The 25,947-nt window shown below is 43.0% G+C and overlaps 1 long non-coding RNA gene across 1 annotated transcript; it reads left to right on the forward strand.

The window, feature by feature from the left end:
- Positions 1 to 353: 353 nt before the first annotated feature.
- On the forward strand, positions 354 to 25,718 carry LOC146190482 (uncharacterized). Its single transcript, XR_014706314.1, has 3 exons — positions 354 to 656; positions 778 to 882; positions 24,966 to 25,718. It is a non-coding gene; the product is annotated as an uncharacterized LOC146190482 (long non-coding RNA).
- Positions 25,719 to 25,947: the final 229 nt, after the last annotated feature.

Raw genomic sequence — 25,947 nt, forward strand, 5'->3', positions numbered from 1 at the left:
GTCATTATTTGCATTTCAACTAGTTAAATACCATTTTGTATCATGTGCTCCAGTCAGTTAATTACGCACTCAATGTCCTACCGAAGGGTGACATCAGTGAGAAAGTAATTTTACGATAACTTATGCAGCCATCGGCGAACCGTCAAACTGATTATCTAAATTCAGGTGACATATTGGTAATGTATATTAAAAATTATAATGTACCTAGACCATTTCTCTAAAAGAGGGCACATTTGGCGCCCCTAAGGAGCGGTGAAACGTTATTGAAAACCGTGAACTACTTACAAAATAATAAAGTTTCGAATCCAATAACGTCAGAGATTTTAAATCAGGTTATGGTACTTAAGCTATACGATGAGTGTGGACGACGCCTTGAAGTGTTCGGAAATAATCAGTTAACATGCAGCGACTCTGGTATTTCTAGCACATGTTCGAATAGGTCGGTAGTAAATTCCTTTAACTGCGGGTCACAGGAGAGTCGTTTTCTGAACCGTGTTGGTTAGGAAAACAAAATATTGAAGAATTCCTAAGCTTCACCTTGAGGAGCGCGATAGCGTTATGGGGCTCCGTTCGCTTTCCGCTCTCATGCTTTTGAACCTCACAACGACACACTTCTCACGTCAGACCAGACCTTTATTTTCGGTATTTATTGCAAGGTGAAATTTGCACTCCTTCCTTGATTTTAATCACTAATCAGATAACCTTCGTTTGGTTATTTCTTCTCGCTTATAGTCTCTTTTTTTTTTTTCGCTCTCCTTAAACCTTAACGCTTTCAAGACGATGGATGGATGTTTGCCGGATTGAATCAGGCGGTGGCTCGCGCCATCTGTTGCGGCATCGCCATGCGATCGGAGGAATTTTCCAGTGAGCGCCGCAACGCAGGTAAGCAAAACGAAAATGTCCTTTGCTACTCGCTTAACTATTACTTCCGTAATTAGTTTATTTATAATGAAGCACCATTGGCTGACAGTTATAGGCCAATGCATACAATAGGCCTACTTTTATTCATAGAGAAGCAATGCGGTTTTGTGACGGAGTGGCGGCGTGCTCCTCGCGCACTGCGAAGGAACTGCATACGACTCTGCGGGTTTCCGCAAAGCCTTTATTGTTCATTTATTTTCTTCTAATTTTCTCGTTACAATCATACGCTGATACTGACTTTCCTGCGGCATGGGGGCCTTAACGTTATCGCTTTAGAAAACGTTTATCTCTAGGTGGTAGGCGATGTTACGTGCAAATGTAGATTCTGCTCATTTCAATGGAATTATTTGTTACCGATTCGGAGCTGCAATAACTTAAAGAATGTTTGTCGCCAGATTTATACAAAATGAATATTTTATCAGTTTCCCAATCATATAACATTTGGCCAGTTGATAATGGCTCTTTGAAATTATGGCAGATGATACTTAGGCTTTTAGAGCGTGCTTGATAATTTTGGCGTTTCTTCCATCTAATCCACAAGATGTACCCAGTTTGACATTCCTTATTAGAAATGCAATGCCTTCTGTTTCATTATCTATCGCATTTATGACTGTCTAATTAAGTTCTTGTGGATTAGTTGGATTGAAATAGTATTCGCTAGAGAAAACAAATGTCAAAATTATTGAACTGTGCTTTAGAGCTCTCTTGAACATCTGTACATTCATTTGGACCTGACAAAGAAATATCAGACATGTGCGGTGGGATTGATGTTCTTGAAGAGTTTGAAGTCAAAGAGATTGAAGTTCTAGCGATAGGAATTCGTTTGGTCTTTCGGATATAATGGCAGTATGATAGGTTATGTTGTTTTTGAACAATTCGTGCAAAGTTGCTTCGCGGATCTGAAAACGCCGTTTATCTAGATTTGTTAGCACGTAAAGATAATAGAGGAATGTAATCGCACGCACGCTATCTGGTATTTTTTTCTTTTTACAAAGACAATTTTTTGGTATCGCACCGGAAGAAAAAAATCACAACGATTCTGTTTAGACAACCGCTCGAGGCTACGATCGATAGCGTTGAAAACAGACTTATTATAATTTATGATTGGCTTATGTTGAACGTGGCGTGAAAACAAGGAGGTTTAAGGGATTAGTTAGAGTTTATGAACAGCGAACTCTTCATCACAAAATATGTCGCTGACCCTGTGTGCGGATGTTAAAAAGAGGTCTGAAATATTAGTTTCCTGTGTAGGATTCTACATCAATTCAGGGAACGAAAACTCGAGCGTTAGTCGCAGGAACTCCCTGGAGGCATAGACATTACAACATAAGTTACACCAGTCAATGTAAGGGTAAATAAAATATCCAAACACGGACCTCCCAGAATTAGTACACTTTTTTCTAAAGGTAATGCTATGGAACGAAAAATGCTAGGAGTAACATTAAGAGATAGGAAGCGTGCAGAGTGGGTCAGAGAAATAACTCAAGTTACCAACATTGTAGTGGAAATTAAGAAGAAGAAATGGGCATGGGCAGGACATGTAGTGCGAAGAGAAGATAACCGATGGTCGCTTAGGGTAACAAACTGGATTCCAAGGGAAGGAAAGCGTAGCAGGGGGCGGCAGAAAGTTAGGTGGGTGGACGCGGTTAAGAAGTTCGCGGGGGTCAAGTGGATGCAGCTAGCACAGAACCGGGTTAAGTGGAAAAATATGGGAGAGGACTTCGCCCTGCAGTGGGTATAGTCAGGCTGATGATGATGATGATGATTATGAGGATGAGGATGAATGCTATTGCCGTAGAGTTCTCGTACAAACGTAGGACTTTCTGGGGGTGTGTAGCAGACGCCCATGACAGTCTTATCCAAGCGGGATATAATTGCTCTCGATATCATTTCTAATGCGCAGTTTATATGGATAAAAAAATACAAAATATTTTTACCCGCAGTAAATGATCCATCTCCCCTTATATATATGTACGGTGAATTTGAAACATATGTTGCATTCTCGGAGAACTTCAATAGAAACGTTAGGACTCAATCATCTCTTAGAAGCCGTACGTCACCGTTGTTATTATCAAGATATGAACACAGTTTGATGCGTTTATGAAGAAGGCTGGGTATATTACTTATATTAATGAACGACTATGCACGACATAGTCAGTCTCCTTAAAGTGCTTCCAAATTTCGAAAATGAGTTGCTTATCCTTAATAAATGTAAATTTAACGATGATTGGCCGACATGTCCTAGCGTGAAACTGCCTTAAATGGTGCTCTCGTTGAATTTGTGTTGCTCCCAGGTTTAGCCACCTTTATAGGAGCGAGCTCAAAAATTTTGCTTTTGGTGGCTTACGAGCGATCGGACGACTCGTCCGCAACACCACAGAAAAGCGAATTCGATCGCCCTAGCCTGTTTATGCTTCTTTGCATCTTGACTCGATGTTACGAAGCTGTGTGCCAATGGTAAAACGGTGTCAGGACTGCGCTTGGACTCTGCCATAACCTCTGCTATAGAGCGGGCGTATCACACACACAAAAAAACCCCGGGACATGACACCGCGCGAAGAAACAGTAATTGGTAGCAAGCGTCACTACCCTGAAAGAGCAGGCGAAATAAATGCGCCATTCTTGATGTGGTATCTTGCTCCGCAGGGGTAGTGTCTGGCTGCTGCCTATGTCACGTTTAGTAGTGGCTGGTAATGGCCGAGAGCAAGTAGTTGCCAGTGCAGATTGCGATCGGCTGTGAAATGTTTTTTTTTTTTTTTTTTTTTTTCTGCGTCCAACAATAAGGACCTTTGTCACAGGTAAGGCACATGCTCTCGGGGAGACCATGGAAGGCGTTTCAACAATGGCGTTGAGCAGAAGTTCAACCTATAAAAACAGCTAGGCGTGGTAAATGTACGATTCTGGATGCTGCGTGACGCCGAAATACAGTGACAAGTTCATCGAATTAGTTACACCCACTAATATATCTAATATTCTATATTTATAATATTCTAAAACGACTAATATATTGAATGAATGGGTCTCCTGTGTTTTCGCTCAGTCATTTCCCCGCCAGATAGTCCACGTGTGCTGGCGCTGAGAATTCAAACAGCATAACATGGCCTCCTTGTTTTTTTACCTTTGGAACTGAGCACAAAATGGACAGCTAGCGATCGGGGATGAAATGCAGTTACACGCGGCCTGGCGTCTTCTTCTATATCTATAGTACAGAAATCCAGCAGAGATACGTTATTGAGAGCTCCGCCATCGATTCGTCCTGGAGGTTAGTAGGAAGGGTGCCATCGAATCCTTCGGGAAAGCTACCAGAAGCGCCGCCAACGAGCCCTGTTAGAGAAGGAAGGCCGAAGTGAAACCCCGGAGAGGGTGTTATTGAGCTCCACCCACAATCCTTCCTGACGCTAGTAGAAAGAACGCCATGGAATCCTCCTTGAAGATAGCAGGAGCTCCACCAGTGAAACCCACCGGAGACGAAGAGGTCTTCACCGAGGCGCCATGAACCGTCAGAAAAGAAAACGCATCGTCCAATGCGTTTTACAGAGCCGGCTGCGCAATTGGACGAGTGAAGTTATGGAATCCGGCTCAGGAAGTGTTCTTGCCTTCAAGTGTTATCCCCCGCGACTGAAGATGTGCAACGGCGGCTTACGCGCGCTCAAACAGAAGGTGTAAGCCTTTCTTCGTGACGACATTTTGGCAGAAAACACGGTATTTTCTCACAACTTTGAGGACATTGCCACAGTAACACGCGCTTCCGCCACCACACTGAGACTCTTCAGGTACCTACTCCTCCTATAAAACGCCGCTTTATGAACGCAGCTGTCCAGCTCCCGGCTGAAGCTGCATCCTTCTGAAATATAAGCATCCTTATCAAATAAAATGTCCAGTGCTTCAGGAAACCAGAACGTGATTAAGCACAAAGCCTTCAGCAAGGATTCGCCGACGTTGATAGACGTGTACGACTGCCTATTTACCACAGCAGCCGAGCTCAACATGACAGAAAAATGCAGCTCACGGTAGGAAAACCTCGCTTCCCTTCAGGAGTTATTCTCTGGAAAGGCCAGAGCCTACGAGAAAAGCTACAAAGAAGTCATCCAAAGCCTGAACTGCTGTTCAGTGAATCACTGCTCGACTTAATTGCTGGGTCTACTATCGCGCGTAAAGAGATGCAAGTCATAAGTTACACCGCATTCGCACCGATAGCCGACTTTCCGATAATTGAGTTAACTCCCAAAGCATCGTGAGATGAAGCCCGCTGCACTGAGACATCAGGGAGAGTTACTGATCAGGGAGATGATGTTACGTGGGTCCAGAGCGATGATATAATTACCCGAGGAAGCGCTATACTACAATTCTACTTAACTTTGTAAGTTAAGAATTGCAAACAGGGGCGTACCCAGATGTGATTCTCTCATAGGGAGGAAAGCATCGAGCCAGTTATTCGCGCTCAAAACCCAACAGAGGATTCGATGGGGTTTAGAGCGACACTTAAAAGGAGATTATGCTACTGAGCGAGAATGATTCAACTCAACGTCCACCTAAGCTTTCAAAACAGAACGCTAAACTGCATTCAGCAGCGGTGAGAAGACAGGATAGAGATCGAACAAAAGAGATTCTCAGCCTCCCTTACTGTGCTCAATAGCGCAACTTCTGTAGAAGATACGCTAGAGCAAGATGCTGCAACCGTTATTCTATCAGGCACACTTACTACTGCGGGCAATACGAGAGAGACGAAGGAGAAAAGCGAAGAGCTTCTCTCTGGTGTTATTAAACAAACGCGAGAAGTGTTGGGCAATGCTTCGAGCATTTGTGCAGCCTGCAAAATTGCTTAGAAAACAGAACGACAAATCTAGAACAGGAGAAAAGTGGCGGTCGCTGTTTTAAAAGCTTAGGAAGAAGGAAAGGCCAGTGTGCAAGGAAATAAAACTCTGGAAGCTACTTAAATTTAGTATCAAGCTGCACGTATAAAACTTCGCGTTACAGCTTTGATCTTTCAGCTCCGAGCTTCAGTAACTATGTGAGATACGTCTCACCTAAGGGCGCGGAGCTTGCTGCAGATTCGCGCATGCGTTTGCGAGTGGAACGAGGTAGAGCAAGACGAGTAGTCGGAACTGGTACGTCCGACATCAATTTTGAGATCAACAACAACGACAGGGAACGAAGAGCTATATTGGCAGGCGGCGATTGCAGATTAAATGCAGGTAGAGATGGTCTAGTCCTTCACTAATTCTGACTCAGAACAATATAAGGCTCTCAGTCGAACATTTACCTAACCTGGAGACAAATATCCATTAAATATTTCAAACGATAATGCATGATTTTACTTTAAAGTTATCGCTTCAAACAACCATATATGTATGCTCTGAGACTCTCTGGTACTACTGGGTCGATTCAATGTATCATAACAGAATTTTGTTTTTCGACTTTTTTGCGTTATCAAGTTTCATTTCATGCATACTCTCTAACCTGTAGAGGCGTACGTCACTCGACAAAAATACTTACTAGCGCGCTTTACCGTGACATGCTTGCCTTTCACCAAGAGCCACTCGACTATGAAAGCAGGTCGGCATATAAAGTTTCTAATCTACTGTGCTGAGCAACACATTTATATATACTGTCAGAGATAATGGCACAGAATTCACGCTGCACTGCACCCACGATGCCAAAGGTACAATAGTTTATTTATTTAGGTCCTAAGACAACCCATCTGTGGACGAAAAATCGATTGGGTGCTGACAATTTCTGGAGCCATGACAGGTGCAGAAGGTTATCTGCGTTAAACTTGAAGGGGTCACAGCAAAAGGAAAGAAGTGCATTCAAGACATCGCGCTGTCTATCGAGGCAAATGTCTCCTTTGGAGAGAAGTAAAATTTAACTTCTAAGCTGACCTCACGCAAAAATGTTATGTCTCCATTCGTGCTGACGCAGCCTGAATATGAAAGTCAGCAGCTCTCTCGACAGGTTAGAGATAAGGTACACGCATGATCTACCGCCGTCAAGTTTCGAAGTCTGGATAGTATCGCCAAAGCAGCCTTCAAGATCTGTAACCGCAGACAGCGTGACGTAGAAAGGAAGAGTGCGGGAAACCTTTGTCGTTGGGTGAACTCAATGCGCTGCCCTTTAAAGAAAACAAAGCCAAAACAAAATAAACAAAAAATCTGAAATCATGTGCAAACAACTTTATCACACTCGTTGGCTCCTCCGGGGTTGTTTTTAAAGAAGTTTCAGGAAACGTGCATTGAAATCTGATTTCACGTAGGGTCGATTTATACCATGATTATAGGAAATCAATATTGTGCCAGTCTGTCGTCCACTCGAAGTAGAGACTGCAAATAGGAAACCGTAAATATTATGCTAATGCTACCGTGGGCTTATGACAGATTCTTTACAATAATACTGGACCGGAAAAGAGGAACACGTTGACAATTCAGTGTAAAATGAAAAAGGCGAGCTGTTGTGTCCGCGCATCTTTGTCGATATTTACTGCTCGCGAATAAAGCGGTTACAACTAGCTGGTGAAATTTATTTGCAGAAAGCTTGGTATTATATGAACGAGCAGTCATTTCTTCACGGTTATGACGCCGACCATTGTGGCTTCTGTTCGACAATTATCTTAAAACGCTTTGAGAAGTTAGTACAAAACTATAGCCAGTGCAGCATTTCGTCGACATGAAATTTCTTTTAATTTTACAATTGTTGCTGAAGACATTACGTCTAATGCAAGAAGTGGGTTCGCGACCCCTTCTTTTTCTGCTGGCTTTTTAAGCCCCCATTTTTAGATAGATTGATAATGTGGTGCAATAGCTGTCTCCTATGAAGAGAATAGATCATATGTTTTCATGGGGGCCAAGAAACAATACACGTCAATAAATGATTGCCCAAAGACTGACCCCTTCTTTCGTCTTTAATCTACGTATTCACGTTAGCCCCTTCATTGCAACGCTCGATGGCGGCCTCCAAGTTTCGCTCGCGTATGAAGTCAGTGGTACGTGCAACACAACGCCTGTGATAAGTAATATCGACGCTGCTGTTATCATTCAGTTCATACTCCCTAACATCAAATTACTGTCAATTTCGTTTCTTCGGTGTTGTAGGATTATTTCCATTCTCTTTGGCAAAAAAAAAAAAAAGATCAAAGCCCATGAAGTAAGCAGCACTGCCGGACTATCTCTCAACATGAATATATTCTAACAGTCCTGAAGACGACGTCATACGACCAGCAGAGGAAAAGGATGTCGACACTAGAAAGATTCTCGTGCCGGCAGGTGCAGCTGTTGATCTAACTCAGCTCTACCTTCGCCACCGGCTAAAACGCGTCAATAAACAGTGTGGTATTTGAATAGTCACAAATATATTCGCTAGCAAAGGGCGTCCTTATTCTAGCTAAGCAGACACTTCTCCAATTTGAGCATAACCGATGTCTTGATTCGCTTATTTCTAGTTACAACTTCCACCTATTTCACCGGTAGCAACCCTGCAGCGTGCTCTGCTCTTCTCTGGTCCCATGCGAAATTGTAGTACTTTTTTGTTTGCACAGTCGAATAGTGAATACTCCCTGACAGGTCTTGGAATGTTTGACGGTGTCTCGACCTCGTTCATTTCCAGGGTTAAGCGAAAGAAACTAAACCGTAGAACAATTTTTGTTGCCTGAATGTGGTCACAACATAGAGCCTGGCATTAGAATTCTTCACATGACTGATTTCATGCGTAGTTGTTCGTCTTTTATGCTCAGGAGCTGTGCTACAAGGCCAGACAAAGCGAAATTTGTAACGACAGCCGCGTTCAGTGTACTTAAAATGTATTCAAGAACCTTAATATGTTAAGGTGAATTCTCTGCTATACTATTTTCCTAGGCATGTTTCCTCAGCTTTATATTGGCATTCTCCCTATGGAAGGCACGGAAACACGAGCCCAACTATTCGATTGGTGCACGTCTATGTGATCGTTTGATGGATGCTTCGCGCATGTACTCAGGCAGCGTAGAACAAAGGAACTGAAATACCAGTCCAGTTGCTCCGCAGGTACTGCCCCCTTATAACCTGTCAATGGCTTTAAGTAAAAACTCCAGGGCCCCTTCCATTCCGATATAACGGGGGTCAACTGTAAATACGTGCACTGTATGGTAATCAACATGTATGTTAAAATTCTGCTCGTTTTTAGGCTTATGTTCATTGCTTCTTTTTTAATAAAACCAGAAGCAGGTGAAGGCATGACACCACTTCCACGCTTTTCCTTATCTGCTCTATCCGCAAAAAAAAAAAAACGAATTTAAACATAAATCTTCTGGAAAAAGACAAGAAAAACACGTTATTTTTTCATTCGGATATTCCGACCATTGTTTACTCTGAACAGACAACCAGTTAAATATAATTAAAGGGAGAAATCGTGCGACTTTGTAATGGAAAAGTGCTGCATGCAGCACTTTTTTTCCCGACCCACCGCGGTTATCTAGTGGTTAGGACACTCGACGGCTAATTTCAAGGAGATGGTTTCGATTGGCCGCTTTTCTATGAAAGAAAGAAGCAAAGGCGCCTTCGTATACAGTAATCATGCATGTTAAAAACCTCAGGCGGTCGAAATTCCTAGAAGCCTCTGCTACAGCGCCTTCCTTATCTCGAGTCACTTTCGGACGTCCACCATTGCAAACAGAACCCAACTAAACCGAGCTACAACAAACAAACCGTCCTTCATGGTGTATGAAAATCGATACAAGCTTTTCGCAGAACTATTGGCAATGGGAAGCTTTTCCTGAGAACCCAACATGCGGTTGATGCTTTGAAAATAGCAGTGAATTGGGAAAGAGACAATTGTGCAGCCAAACACACAGGGCATTGATGAAATTCAGATCAATGAGAACAGCACGCAACTTGGAGGCGGCGAGAGTATTTTGTGCGTCTCGTCATTTATGCACATGGCCCTCGATTGATATATGTCCCTGGATTTGAAATGTGCACATATCGAGTTGGAATTATTCACAACAACCCCAGTCGGGGTTCACTATTCCACGTTTCTGTAAGCTTTAGAGGGCCTTGTGGTTATGCCCATTTTGTAGGTATGTGCTCGTCAGCGCGCCTGGTCGTCAGAACAAAACGCTATCAGGTTCGTACCTTGAAACTGATGCAAGCTTCCTTGTTCTGAAATACGTTGAGCAGCAACTAATTACTAACCAGCCTACAAAAGGCAGTTCAACGAAGTGACGAACTTGAGCCATGCAACGATCTGCTGAACAAGAATTTATTCAAGGAGAGTCATATTTTTTCTAGGTGCCTAAAACACCGCCTCATAGAACACCCAATGACAGCTTATTCAAATTGGCTGAAACGTTTGCGGTAATGGTAATAATTATTTTAAGAACATATTTACATTTTACTTTAGAACGTATTATCAAATATGGAAAAACTAGTGACATCTGTGAAAATAAAAGCGAGTATTTATGCTTTTTGAACTCTAATGACTTGAAGTTACCTGCTGAGTGACGCCCCTAACCTCCTATTCTGCCGTACCTTAAAGTAGAAAGATATTTTGAATTTTGATTTCACTCTGCTAGGTGAGAGAAACAGTTCTATATTTCTACTTTCTATATACGGTGGCCTATATCGTTTGCATATTACGGCAGCAAAATCCGGCAGCCTGGGCTCTGCACGAAATATTTTGAAATTCTGTTATAACGGCACCAATGTTCATTCTAATGATAAAAAGTAATATCCATAAATTATGTTTTTCTTCGATGCACCGCAGCTCATTTTTAATTGTAGAAGTAGCTATTGCTTTAGATATTTCAACTAGAAGTCAATTTTGGGGTCAATGGACTCCTCAAGTGCTTAAAATCTCAAGCTGATTTTATTTACTTTAGATTCTGTCTGCCAATGTTGGACGAATGAAAAGAAAACATTTGCAAGCAGCTGCACTAACTATACTTGCCAATGAATTTGGCGCTAATGTTATGAAATATTTATCCGCTCCTCTGAAAGGCAGCGCCCCGACGCGGAGTTTCCGCCGGGTGTAACAGCGCGTAGAAAGAGTGCACAAATATTAGAATATGAGTATAACATCAGGTAACAGATTGAATCAACAGGCTGCTCGCAGTAGGGTTGCAACGTGCAGAACGTCGTTGCGCTTGGCGCTCTGTGATGAGCGGGCTGGTGGGGCTGTCGTAAATTCATAAGTTATGTAGTGAACTACACGAGGATATACGAAGACGAGGATTAAGTAGGTGAGAATATCACGAAGACGAGGATAAGGACGACGAAGTGCCGCTGCGCTGCTCGTGCTCGCTTGTGAAGACTGAGACTGGCTGTGTTCTTGTGTGGTTCGCCGTGAAACTTCGACAGGGCTATTATCCCTGTTAAAGCACAGTAAAAACCCCCTTTCACTTGGTGGAGGTGCTGGGTATCGATCCCAGTACCTCTCGCAAAAACCCCCTTTCAGTTACATCACTGAGGTGGCAGACAAGGTGAGGACCAAAATTGCAGCATAGCAACTTTTCCGACAGCTCACAGTTACGAACGGGCGTCCAGGCCCACATATAGTTGCCTGGTGAGTAGTTAACGAAGTGGCGTTCTAGGTTGTATCGTCGATCTGCTGCTGACGCCGCATTCGTTGTCTGGCTAGTTGCCGCGCTTCTTCCGCGCGTTGAAAAACAATGGCGGCGTTGAGGTCAAGTACACTCTCACTGTCAGGATAAATGGGTAGCAGAGCGTCCAGCATAGTGGTAACCTGGCGACCTAAGACTAGCGAATGCTGCGTATGGAAGAATCTGATCACATGTTTTATGCTCGACATCAACATGCATGGAAAGCATGTCGAAAAAGGTCCTGATGAGGAGTTCGACCAAGCCATTTGTCTGAGGATGGTAGGCCGTTGTACGTCTACGGCTGGTGTGCGCAAGAATTAGCACCCCCTGAGTGAACCGGGTTTTGAATGCGGCTTCTTGGTCGTTAATGATAATTGCAGGAGCGCCATGACGCAGGACAACGCTATGCACAAACAATTGAGGGACTTCAGCAGCAGTACCGCTTGCAAGTTAGTGACGCGGTCTAAGCGTACCTTGTTACTAAATCCGTCGCGACCACAACCCACTGTTTTCCAGGGGACGACTTTAGAAAAAGGCCAAGTCTGTCCATGCCATTTTTTTGAAAAGGGGCTTTAGTGGCACTATGGTTTGCAGAGAGAAAACTGGTTTCAAAGGAGAAGGCTACCGCCACTGGGAATTTCGGCACGCTATAACGTAATTATGCACTGACGGTTGCAATCTGAGTCAATAATAGTTCAGCCGAATCTTTGGCACAGCTCTACTGACCATCCGGTGGCCGGCGGACAGTTCATCGTGGCAAGCATTCCTTTTCGCGGTGAAAGTTGCGCTGGTAGAGAAATCTACCACGTATAATGTATGACTGGACAACAGGTGAAACAGAAATGGAACACTATTATTAAAACCCTCCAGGTACTCAATGAGTGGCACCAACTCAGTTGGTACGTTGAAGCTGCGCCACACGGAATGCGCTTGTGGAGCCGATTCCACGGGCGCTCGTGATAGTCTCCGCATCTTGGTGCTGCCGGCCCGACTTGTAGACGACCGTCACGTCGTACTTTTGCAAACCGGTGGCTACAACTTGCCAACCAGCCTTAAGGGTCTTTAATGTTTGACAGCCAGCATAACGGTTGGCAGTCGCTGACAACACGAGACGGTCGTCCGAAGGTGTGTGGTCAGAACTTACTGAGGTCCAGCTGACGGCGAGTTATTTTTTTCCCATCATCGAATAGTTTCTTTCCGATCGAGAAAGCGTGAGGCTAGCGCAGGCGTGACTCGTTCTGCACAATCCTCCTACTGTATGAGGGATCGCCCGAGGCCGACGTCACTGGCATGAGTGTAGACGTCAGCTTCTTTATTCTTGTAAAAATGGGCTAGTGTTGGTGGACATTGAAGGCAGAGACGGAGCTCTTTGAAAGCTTTGTCTTCGGCGCTACAACACATAAAAGATGTGTCATCTCGAGTCAAGCCTGTGAAAGACTCAGTTATGCGAGAGAAATCTTGAAGTGTCGGTAATATGGGCAGAGGCTCAGAAAGCGTCGAAGGGCCTCCTTGTCGGTTGATCTCGTAAAATTGGAGACTGCAGTGGTCTTGTCAGGATCTGGAACAGCATCTTGTGTGCTAACAACATGTCCTAATAAATAGAGCTGATCAAAGTTGAAGTTACATTTCTCTTGCTTGATGGTTAACTGCGCATATTGGAGAACTTTAAGTACAATGCCCAATCGCTCCAAGTGTTGGTCGAAGTTAGACGTGCAGATGACTACGTCATCAAGGTACACAAGACAAGACTGCCACTTGAGACCAGATAAAATGGCGCCCATCATGTGTTGGAACCTGACCAAAACGGAGCAAAGCCCGAGCGGGAGAACCTTAATTTCGTACAGACTGCTGGGTGTAACGAACGCTGTTTCGCGCGGTCTCGCTCATTCAACTCTATTTGCCGTATCCCCTTTTGAGATCTAAGAAAAAGAAGAAACTGCCATTGTGGAGTTGGTCAAGCCCATCAACAATCCTAGGAAGCGTATATACGTCCTTTTCATTACGTTATTATTCAGTATTTTATAATCAACACAGAATCGCATAGGGCTGTCTTTCTTTTTCACCACGACCACCGGCGACACCTACGGAAAAAATGGCGGCTGTATAACACGTCTGCAAACATTTTCTCGATTTGCGTTCTTGTGGCCTCCCGCTATTATGCGAAACGCCGAATGGACTCTGGAAAACAGGTGGCGTGGCCGCGTCGGTAATGACGCGATGCTTGGCTACAGGAGTACATCCAACCTTAGAGCTCGTTGCGAAACAATCTTCAAAATTGGAAAGCAGGAATGACAGGAGGTTCTTCTGACCAGATTACAAGCCCGGATAGATTTTAATCTTCTGAAGGTGTTTCATGGTGCGGCGTTGTCGGGAAGATTCGTCTCCACGGGGTGCAAATTCGGCAGCCCATGCACGTCGCGGAAGAAGGCGATCAGCGTTTCATTGGCAAGGTGCTGAATATTAGTTGAAAAATTCAGGAAAAAGCTCACACAACAGTTTTTCACTTGGACAAGCCCGCATACGATAGCTACTTCTGTCTCGGCCAAGAGCGAATGGTGGATATCCCCAATACCTTTGTAGACATATAGTAAAATAGACAAAAAGCAGAGCGAGTTAATACACCTTCGAAAACTGCACCAGTGCTGCGATAAGGGACACAAACCACAAGGAAGTATAAGTGCAGCTAACACTGAATTTTATTTGGAAAAAATACATAGTCAATATACTCGCAAAACACAACCAGAAGCGCATGCACTCCCCAGTCCCAAAGCTATGAACAACAGATGCTAGCCAGGAATCCAGGCACGCAATTTTACAATCATGTATATTTGTTGGAGGAGTGCTTTTGCACGTGAATACAAGTGTAATAGGCTTCACCAATTCCTGGGTCAATTGATCTTAATGTCCGAAAAACTTTCGCCTCATTAAAACGTAGATTGCATGCTTTTGTATTCGACACATTAGACACACTTGGATTGTTAAAAATGATAGTCACTGTAATATAGAACCAAATTTATGAAGGAACACAATTAAAATATTTATGATGTCTTAGGCACGGGTAATGCATTTACCTGCTTGGCTTATAGGTATATAGTTCTTGCCACATTTAAAAGGTATGTCATAGACTACTCCTCCCGCACAAGACACATGGCACAAAACATGGCACAACATTTTCTTCGTAGAGATGGAACGAATCGTTCCTCCCTATAGGACCAGGACACTAGACCGTAGTGGCAGCATGACGTCGTATTCTACAGTACGCAGAGCGTTAATTCCGGGTTCTTCTGTGTTACTGTGCGCAACGGCCTGATTCGCCGAGAACGTGACCCGCGCTTCGTATAGGTCGATACAGCACCGTTAGCCTGCAGAAGATCGAGAACCAAGATCAAATCTCTCAAACACTCACACAAGACTACAAATGCTCCAACGTGTGCGAAATAGCGGGAATCAATTCGGGCTGTGCACCTTCCGGCCAGGATAATCAGCTGATCATCAGCCCTCCGAATGCTAGGTCCCAACCGTGGAATCAAGAGTTTTCTCAGATCCTACGCGAGGGCTTGGCTCATCACAAAATATTCTCCACCAGTATCAAGTAACGCAATCGCATCAGTTCCAGCACTTGTCACACACAAACCAGAAGTAGCACGTCGGATGCAACCACTATCCTGCCCCTGCAAAAATTCATCGTATTGGCGTATCCCTGGTGCAGGATTTTGAGTTTTCCCGACGTCAGCAGCCTTGCCTCCGGGGCCTGCTTAATTATTTTTCCCGGCATAGACTTGGAGAACGCCTCTCAGGATAGCAAGCGTCTCGACGAGGGCTTGGGGGACGGTAAAGCTGAGGAGACGATGACCGACAATCATTGCTGTCGTATGTCACAAGGTTCTCACGGGCCAACAGATGAACTTCGATCTCAAGTGTCGTTCACCGTTCCTTGGGCAAAGGTTGTCGGGCGTGAAACCGCCCATCCCTACTCGACGAATGGCCAAATACTGCAAAGATGACCCTCCTCACCACAGTGGTAGCAGAGAGGCCGACGGGTTCGATACACACCGCACCTCACACTTCTATGGTCGCTAATAGGCTGGCGGAGTAAGCCCATGAGCAACACTAGCCGGCCGCACTGCTTGAATCGTGGCGTTCTCGATGTAGCCTGGTGCTGGTGCCCGACAAAGGACATATACATATGTAGGTTTGCGTCAAGCTGGCGCACACCTTCATGTGTATCATATGTATACATATGTGCATGCCTCAGAGACTTTCTGCTGCTTCGCTGCCAGGCACACCTCGTCCCGGACGACTGCAGAAAGCGATATTAAAGAATGCAGTCTGGAAGAGAGCTAAAAGCCTTGTATGTTCTCCCTGACGACAGACCAAGTCAAATCACGTAACACGGACGCATCGCTACTTAGTATAATCGGCAAATTATCTAGCTGAAGAGTAATTACATCTCGTCTGTATCCCGAGAATCGTCTACTTGTCGGTCGCGTCGGTGAGAAATTCCGCAATAGTACGGGATGGACTGCGCACTAGGCCCGCGAACAGCTCTTACTTTATACCGCGCATGAAGGGACAATGCTTCTTATTCTCCGCCATGAAGGGGTCGGCACGCTTGGAAAGACGAGTCATGTGCTTCACATGCATGCGGACACTTTCGTTCGTCCGCTGTTTACAGTGCAAAGCAGTTTCAGCTTTGCCGTGGTCGGCGCTGGAGAAGGGGGCTAGGAGATTGCGGCGAAATGGTTACCTGGTGGACAGGTTGTTCTCGTGTTTATCGAACCAAGTCCCAGCAGATTCCTCGAGCGCGAAATAAAAGTTGAGGAGCTTACGCCTCTCGCTATCTTTTGTAGCGGGTGACCATCTTGAAGTTATCCAGCCAATCATCCGCATCTTCGCACACGTCACCGTGAAACGATGGCGGTGTTCGCGGCGAGCGGTACACGATGATCGCCTGGGGCAGGTTATCTGGGGCCATATCTGGCGGATCAATGGTCGACGATGCGACGTCCTTGGTAGGGTGGCAAAAGACCCAAATGTAGGTGACTCACCGCGGAGGCGGTGGCTTGGGCGCTGATAGCCTGGTATGAGATCCATGTTGATTTCGTATATGTAGGCAGGTCGGGAAGCGTACCCAGCATGGCTCCACCAGATGTGCAACATTTGGTGCCCAAAAACACAGAATGTAGATGCGCATGAGTGCAGATAGCTACTGTAGCGGCTCAACGACCGAATCAAGGGCCTACCCTTCAACGTCCTCTACTGCTTCCGCATATGTTCTTTCTTCTTCTACACCTAACACACGTGTCAGTGTATACATATTAGAAAGAAGTGGAAACAAGCTTTAAGGGAAAAAGACAGCTCTCCTTCACAAGGGTCTTTGCATGTGTCCAGAGTGTCAAGCAGGTCAATTTATACTGCTCCTCTGCTCCATTCGTTTAAGAAGCAGTGTGCATCAATTAGCAGTAGTTTCAGTTTGCCCGGGCGCATCGGTGTTACTGAGCTGCTTTGAACGGTAAGATAGAGAAGAAAACAGGCACGTTACTATTCGCCTGATCATCCATTACTTTCTCAAATGTTGCGTTTCTAATAACGCACGCACTCCCTAGTGTACAATCTTAAGATCCCAGTTAACGCGTAAGACCAGAATACATACGTATAAATCCTGCTTGTTTCCAACCAGTACAAGCGTCTTCTGCATGGCGTAGCTGGTAGCATTCCTGGCTCGCTACACGAGAGCTTGCGTTCAAAACCGCGCATGAAGTGTAAATGTTTTTGTAAAAGAAATTATTTATCTGTCAAAAGAAGTTGTTTATGGCATACGACTCTATATTTTTATTTATATCATACATTTGTCACTATTATTACATGAAGGACTCCATGTTTCACCCAAGCGTTCCGGGTTGCTTGAAATTCCAGCATTAGATCATGCTACTTTTACGTCATAGCCCTGTACAGCAGTCAAGAATACTCACTACTCTCATAACCTAAGTCACTTTGAGACGTTGAACGTCATAAATGAAACCAAATGAAACCTTCTCTTAACATCAATGGCGTAGACAGCATATTTTCTTAAGGTCAAGAAAACACCAGAGTATAAGCGTTAAAATGCGCATTCCCTCTAGCGCCTCAATGCATTCAGGATTAGGAGGTCGAAGGAAACGGGCGAAAATGTTGAGTGTGCTGGCAAAACTAAAAGCTTAACAAAAGAAAGACGTGCAGTTCATTGTAGTGCCAGTGGTTTAAAGTATACCATATTAGTAGCCGTCATTCCGAATGGTACCAAGCGAAAATGATAAAATTGAAGAGTACTGGGAATAGCAGGTCTGTCTGAAGATACAAGGGTCCCGGAGGGTTCAAATCCAGCTTCACCTTCTCATGTCAAAGAACATGCCTTAGTTGGCAGCTTGTGAAGCTTTTATAATTTAATACATTATGTGAGCCTCTACGGCATGACTAAAATGATTCTCGGGATTTCGCCTGGCGATAAATGTGCTCTTGTTGTGCATGTGAGCAAGACACAAGAGTAAATTAGAATCTTATGGACGACATGTGCCTTGGTAGGATATTATATAATCGTGGCGACTTACAAATAATTCCTACAAAATAGCTAAGCTTCTTTGAGTCTCAAAGACCTGCGAATTGGTCGACTGTTGACACAATCTGCTTTCCCGAGGCTCGAATTTCAAATGATTCATACGCCATACACTGACCGAATAGTCGGGGAAGCCAAACATAGGATATAATAAGATACTTTTGTTGTCAGTGGCATGGAACCACAGAACAATCACGCTTTTTAGGCCCATAATGAAATCGTTTCTGCGCCACATCCATTAGTTATCTCGAACACAATTGGGCCAGGTATGAAGTGTGAACAAACAAATAAAACTAATGGGCGACACAATCATTTGCATAATGGATGTATGTCATGTAAAACAATGTCCTATTCCTGTATTTACGGTTTCCATCCCTAAGCTACCTTTCTCGCACTCTATTTGCAAGCTGTGTAGAGCACCAAAGAGCGTACGCAAATAAGCGTAGGGCCAGAGATATCATATAATGACCGGTTGGTTAGAAGCTTCAACATGTTTTGTATCTAGCAAACGATATTTTTAGTTGTTGGCTTTCATGTCCATGCATTTTTTACGGAAGAAGACACAATTCGGCGCAGCACAGACATTGATGGTAATGTGATAGTTGGCGCGCGTAAGTTCCATTTTTCTTCGTGACTGTCTAGGTACTCTGATCAGCACACTTTCAATGTCTCAAGGGATTCACGAATGGTGACACACCACATCTTTTGTCGCAATAAATTAACGCGATGACACCATTATGAGAGAGGGATAATATATTCTCGAAATTTTTTGACAGCCATCGAAGTGAGAGGTCTGACGAATGTTACCTCGCCGATATAGCTGTGTAGGAGAATGAAATTATCGCTGTAATCTGTCGCCATTCAATTAACATGCAATCTTTTAAATACTGACAATATGCTAATTGCGCCACTCCCACATATATTCCTCTTTTTGAAAGTGCTCACCTGCGAATACTTTTATTGCTTTCCTTCTTGTACGAACGCCTACGAAAGCCAGGAATATTGAAATCATGTCCATTTTCAGTCAGCAGCAGTCAAAAGGGAGCCTCGCGCAGCACCTTGTGCATTCGAAAGAATGTAGAGATTCCCTGATGGTCTCATAGTTAATATTGATTAACTATGTCAGCACGAAGTCAGAGGTCAGCACGAAGTCAGTCTTCTGACGCGCACACCAAAGTAGTAATATTGATTAACTATGTCAGCACGAAGTCAGAGGTCCGCACGAAGTCAGTCTTCTGACGCGCACACCAAAGTAGTTAATGTGATTATGGAGAGCATGCCAATGAAATTTAGGTCCTTCAAAGAGTGACGTCGTAAAGGCGCCCGCTCATTTACCGAAGTCCGTAATGCACTATGCGACCGAGTTCCCAGAGCCCAACTACCACGCTGGACGCCCCACCATGGTCATAAAAAAGCATTCTGAACATGACCAGCTGACATTTCAATACGTATAACGAGCTCGGATGATCCTCCTCATCTGCTCATTGCCTCGAAGCAAATTTGATTACTTTGCTGAGCGAGAGCCGAACAACCCTGCAGAACCTATCACTTATCGATTACGGTGGCTGACGCGGGCACCGCATGGAAAGCGGCTGGTGTCTTTTATGATATACTAGTGGCCTGAGTTTCTCAGCTTCGCATGGGATATATGCACGCACGTAAAATGAGTTTCCTTTTTAAATTTAGTTTGCAGTAATGATTCCGCTGTCAGTTTCTCAACAGTGTGAACTCCACATTAAATTCTAGAAGCTAAAAGGAACTATTCTTACCATATCACCCTAATCAGCATTCTTGAAACCGTCCAAATTAAATGTGCTCGATCCACCTTGTCATCCTATTCAAGATATCAAAGCGTTTCATCTCTGAAGGAAACGCTCAACATTCCATCACTCTTAATGCGCATAAAATTCATCCGTTTATCGTTTTTTCATACACTGTAGGACAGTAACACACCATTCGCCCTGTCACATAATTTACAACCATCTCATATGTCACATTGCATTGATCTTGTCCTAAACGATAGCTCCATTTTTACCATGAAAGAAAAGCACAAACATTGCCAATTAGCCTCATCAAATAAAGAAATAATGAAATACCACCCAGAACCGCCATGATAACAGGATCATCTTTATTTCAGCCAGTAGTACTAACTTACAAGGAATCATCACACTGTGAATATTTTAGACCGCTCTGCCGACTCATTCGCCACCGTTGCTTTCTTTGTTTTGTATGCGTGTCAACGCGAGGGCATTGTGTGTATCCATAAAAAAAACTGTTATATGATGTCTCTGAAAGTGTTGGTACAGAGCACAACTTCGCCATAAACATTGTTCTTGTTTTTGTTTTTTCATAAATAATTGTGTACTGGCTTGCATCCCCCCCCCCCCCCCCCCCCATTTCCATATAATGCCCCAGTGGGCCTTTAGCTAAACATAAATATACATAAACATATAATGCACTATATATTCTATGCTGCTTCAATTCGTAACGGTTTCAGACCAACCTAACAATGTCGCATGAAACTCCTCCTGTCACCACTTTATTGTATTCCAAGCACTAAAAGAAATCTGCGCTCATATGTATCTCGCGAAGTCAAGATTCTATTCATTGAAAAAAGCTTCACTGCACCAATTCAAAACCCACAGTGTGATTGTTGCTTACATATGCGTGAAAGAAGTTGGAAATATTTTGAACAGGAAATAGCGGTTCTGATTAAAATCCCTCTCATTCCTTTGCAGAAAAATTTTGACCAGAATATTTTTCTTAATATAGTACAAGTAGACATTTTCGTTTCAGATGAGCATGCACGATTTTATAATTTCGCTCTTAAACAAGGCCCGTTGTAGTAGCTTCCACCGTCTTATGCGAATGCTCTTTAAATACAAAACTAAAAGTAATAATTGCTGGCAATGGATCCTTGGTGATACATATTTTTTTAATCAATGACCAATAGATTAAAAAAAAAAGGTGACGTACGCTATTTTTTATGAAAAGAAGCTTGATATCATTTTCTGCTCAAGCAATATAAATTCAATAAAATGAAAATACAATACATCATTGATGCCGATTATATCAAACTGTAACAAAACTAAAACAATATTCAATTATTGTTTGTGTAGCTATAAGTAAAATGAACAATGATAGGAATGCAAGCATAACATTTTGCTTACAATAAGTTTCTCCTGCATCTCTGCCGCCTTCTTGTAGTTGCCCTTTTATAACCATTTCATATTTTCGCCAAAGCTGTGGCAATAAATTTTACTTTAAATTGTGTCTAATACAAGCATTCAGATTTCATACCGATCTGACAATAAATTTAGGCACCTGTATTGCGTGCCTTCAAACTGTAGCTTTAATAATCAAACCACTAATTTTTCATTAGTAACCACCCCTGAGAATTATGTTAGCAGCAGTGGTTTTTCAAATGACGATTGCAGCTTCGCATGTTAAAGCTATAAAGATGCTATAATAAAATTTTGGATGGCAGACCACTCTTATATCAACATTATGGGAAAAGCAAAAAGCCAGCAGTTATTCCCCACCTGAAATCTAATGTTCAAATATTTTCAATAAATTTAAGCCAATTTTTCATCTTGCCCTTCGCCAGATGAATTTAAAAGCACCTGATTATCGTGGATCATCTGGCTTTCGTTTCAAGCTAACACTATGAAGCAGTGCAAATTGTCTTTCTCGTGCTGCCTCGTGCAAGGCTTTCTAGAGCGTGTGCATTGCTTTGCGCTTAGTTAACACTATTCAAACGTGTCTGCCATTTAAGACAAAAATGACTTACGGATGGCCTACTATTCCCCAAGTACTGTAACGTAGTTGTCAGCGTCTTTTTGAGGAATAAAATTTGGTAACACAGTGTAAAATAAGCGTTAATTTAGAAGTGTGCAGCATCTCATAGAAGCCGTTTTTTATTTTACTGCTTTAAGACTGGAAAATACGAAGCCCAATCTAAACATGTTTCTGTAGTTGCAGTTCATGTCTGTTAAACTATTCAGAAAAAGTCATCGAAAGCTTGGCGGCTGCTTTCTTCAAAATTTCATTACCTGTTCTTAGTCAAGCGAGGATCGAATGCAAATCCGCAGTATTTAAATTTGAATGCACAGTGTTTAGTCCCCAGTCCCTTACGCAAATACCAGGCCACAGTCACTCAGCCGTTACAGAATTCGAATGCTGATGCCTAACACAAAAGAAAGTGTCTGGAAGCCGTAGCGGCGGGGTTTCGAAGTATGCGGAAAGCAAGGCGCTCGGGTACTGCGCACTGTGACTGCACGTTAGAGAAGCGATACTTGACCCTTCCGATACGCACCTCTCGTAGCCTGTGTTACCAAAGGATGTTTATTTGTTTACATAATTATTTATCAATGTTGCAATTCACTGTGGGGATTAAAGCAGGTGGTATTTGGTGTATGTGCTAAGAATACTGTAGCACTGTCAAGAAACCTAAAAATGTCAGATCAACGGAGCTCGAAGTTTTTGCTGGGCTTAGACGAGAACCAGTTTGAACCTAAACCCTTTTAGGAAGGATTTGAACACTTGGCCACTAGTTAAAAAAATGTATTATTATTGTTCATGGAAAGGCAATAATAAATCAGGTTATTACGAGTAGGAAACTCAGTTATTGTAGGCATATTGCCTTTCTTAGGAGCGTACCCGGAAACATACATATTTTCTTGAGGTCTCTGTCATAATGATCAATCATAACTTAAAGCAGAAATTCAAGACATAGTACCCGATTTCATAGCTTTAATAGCGGCACGTACACTTTTGGTAAGATGTCTGTCGGTGACATACGTCCGAAACTAATAAAAGTAGAGAGAGTTACTTTTTTTGCACTATTTCTATCTTGCATGCTAGCTTTAATAAAGTGGTCGCACTTAATGCATGCGTATTATAGCTTAAGAATAATTAAAGCTTTATCTGCGAATATGCAGACATCAGAAGTAGAATTGTAAAGCTCCCCTAGAAAAAACTGCTTGCGATTGGCCTTAGCTGCTATATATTCAAGGTGCTTAGTCCAAGTGAATCAATATTTGTCCAACGAGTGAGATACTTGCAGCGAGTTACTTCGGAAAGAGTTAAAATATAAGTAGTTATGGAAACTTTATGCAGTTCTGTGTGATGGACAGACGTGTTCTCGAAAATGTTTGCCATTTGCGATGCTAGACACCAGGCAACAACTTAGAATTCCTAGTTCAGTAAGTCCTTACCAGTGGGGTTTTCCATTGCAGAATACAATGAACAGCCATCAGCATACATACTCACTGTAACGGGAATATACCATGCAGCACATTATTTATAAACAAAAAATGAACAAAAGAGCTCCAATCTTTGCGAAACTTGAGAGTGCGCTGACATTCGTTCTTAATGGTATTCTGGTGGTCACTTAAAAGAAGACATTTTTCTGCCTTCAATGCATCTTCTAGACCTGTTAATTATTCGGAACTTTTTCACTTCCATGCTCAATTTGTGGGGTAGGTTTTGTAAGATGCTGAAAGCCACTGAAAAGTGCATGAACAGAGCATCTATTTGTTTACCATTGATAAATGGTTTCATCATGACCGTTAGAACCAACAGCGTACTTGTGGTGTAGCCGTGTCTGAAGCGATGTTGATGCTTTTATTATCTTATATGTATGCAAGGATTGTGTGGCATGTTTATAGGTTATGCTTCTCATAATCTACGCTCTGTTGATGTCAAGTAAATTAGACGGCAGATTTGTATGCAACTTTTTGGTGTTTTATGCAGTGGGCTCACTTTGGCTGCCCACCTATCTCGTAGCTTGCGCCTCGCACAATGACCTCGCGAACAAAACGTGTATGTATGTACATCCGGCCAATTCATCAACAGTACCGCGCGACCACTGACTGCCCAGGGCTGCTGCGACGGAAGACGTAGGCGATAACAAGGCAAGCGAGAACACGTCCACAATTCCTGCTGCTGCAGTGAGCCTCGTTTAATGTTTAGGCTGTTCTGATTAGTGCGTAGCAACCCCTGCCAGCAATTACCTGGTATGCATTGGCACCCCAAGGACCTGCAACTATATATTTATTTATTTTCATTCAAATACCTTACCACTCCATTTGAAGAGGGTAATATATAACGGGGGAACACAAAGATAACTGATAACATGTTATGAAAACTCAAAAGGCAGCAGAAATAGTAAAGAACACCGCAGAATACGCAAACAGCTATGTCTGAAGAGCAATCAAAGTTCTCGCGACACAAAAAAGAGAGAACCTAAATAAACATAGCACAAAAATATTAGAAAGCATGAAAAGTTAAGGTACCTAGTAGTCATATTACAAAAAGCATGGCAAAATGAGAAAAAAATGCAAAACAATATTGTAAAACGGGATCGTGTTAGACCAGCACAGAATAAAAAAATAATGAATGAGTATCTTCAGGAGTCAAATCAATCCGCAGAGCTCAAAATATAAAAAGGGAATGCCTAGCTCTCCTAAAAATCTGTGTTTTCTTTTGGGTGTCACGTGCGGCGCACCAAAGCGAACTAAGCGAAAAAGCGCGCTGATTTTTCTGCACAGGGTGCACAACAAAAACGTGATCAGAATGCCATTCTTGCCTCTTGCCTCTCTATTAAAGTTGAAGCAAACGTTAGCTGCAAATATACGTTAATGTGGCACTTCATTCATTCCATGGCTAGAAAAAAAAGCATAGTTTTAATGTTTTCTTCTGCTCTGTAGATCAACTGCAACATTTAAGAAAACTGTGACAATCTCAAAAGATAGGCCTTTCTCCCAAACCCTATAGACCTAGCTTCGAGGTTTCTTTGGCACGGGCAACATGAGTGCGCAGTTCCAAAGCACGAGAGGCTCTTGCGAAAATTTTAACTTTGCTCATCTGGTTCTGTGCTTTCAGACGCCAAAAAAAGCCCATGAAGATGAAATAACGGCATGGAACATTAACAGAAGGGCCTCATGAAGAAGATGGAATAACGACACGGAGTATTTACAGAAGGGCCTCTAAATATGTAGCTCTATGTAGCTCTTAGTCAGCGCCTTGTTTTCATTTGATGCGCTGATTTTTTCTTCTTAAGATTTCAAGGACTGTTTTGTAGACATAAACCCTACTCGAAAACAGCCACAGGGAATTTTCTCTTTGACAGCAGAATTTCTGTATGGTTTGTCGCCGCGAACCTGATGTGGTAAAAATATTTTTGTAGCAAGACAGCATTTTCTATAGTTACTGCACAGAAGTAGCACAGAACTGCAAACAACAAAGTGCACTCTATAAGGGCTCGGGAAGTACAGAAAACGCCGAAGTTTGAAAGAACTACAAAATATTTACCGGACTTTTGCGCTGTAGGTTTTTTGTTTCGAGTGAGGAACGGGTGTTAATATTTAATTCAATTGTGATCAGCTGCTAGCAAAAGCAATATCACTCAACATTTTCTCGAGTTTTCAAATGCATCACAAAATACAGATATTTCCGACCACTTTCGGCTACATGACATTAGTGGCACTCATGCTCCTGAAGGCGTTCTCCCATCATCCAATTGCCAGACAGAGTAAACAATTGAAAGGTTTGCGGGACGAGTGACAAATCTGAAGAATAATTGCTTCTTTGCTGTATAAGAAAATAAATGATTACAGCTAGGGTGTCTATACCTCTTCGGATATGGCACTTCTACGCTCTCGCTACGCTCTCGCTATCCTCCTCCTCGTCTGGGACAGCACATCGCGCAACAAATTCCATTAGCTTAGTGGATCGCAAACGTATAGGATAAGTACACCATAAAACCTGTTACCTGTTCTACGTTCTTTATTTCAGATGTCTAGATGTGTACAATAAGCTTCTTGATATCATAGCCTCCGTGACCAAAGTACGTAAAATTGATTTA

The sequence above is a fragment of the Amblyomma maculatum genome, chromosome 4 (assembly GCF_055883805.1).
Source record: "Amblyomma maculatum isolate TAMU_Amacu chromosome 4, ASM5588380v1, whole genome shotgun sequence".
Taxonomy (NCBI): Eukaryota; Metazoa; Arthropoda; class Arachnida; order Ixodida; family Ixodidae; genus Amblyomma; species Amblyomma maculatum.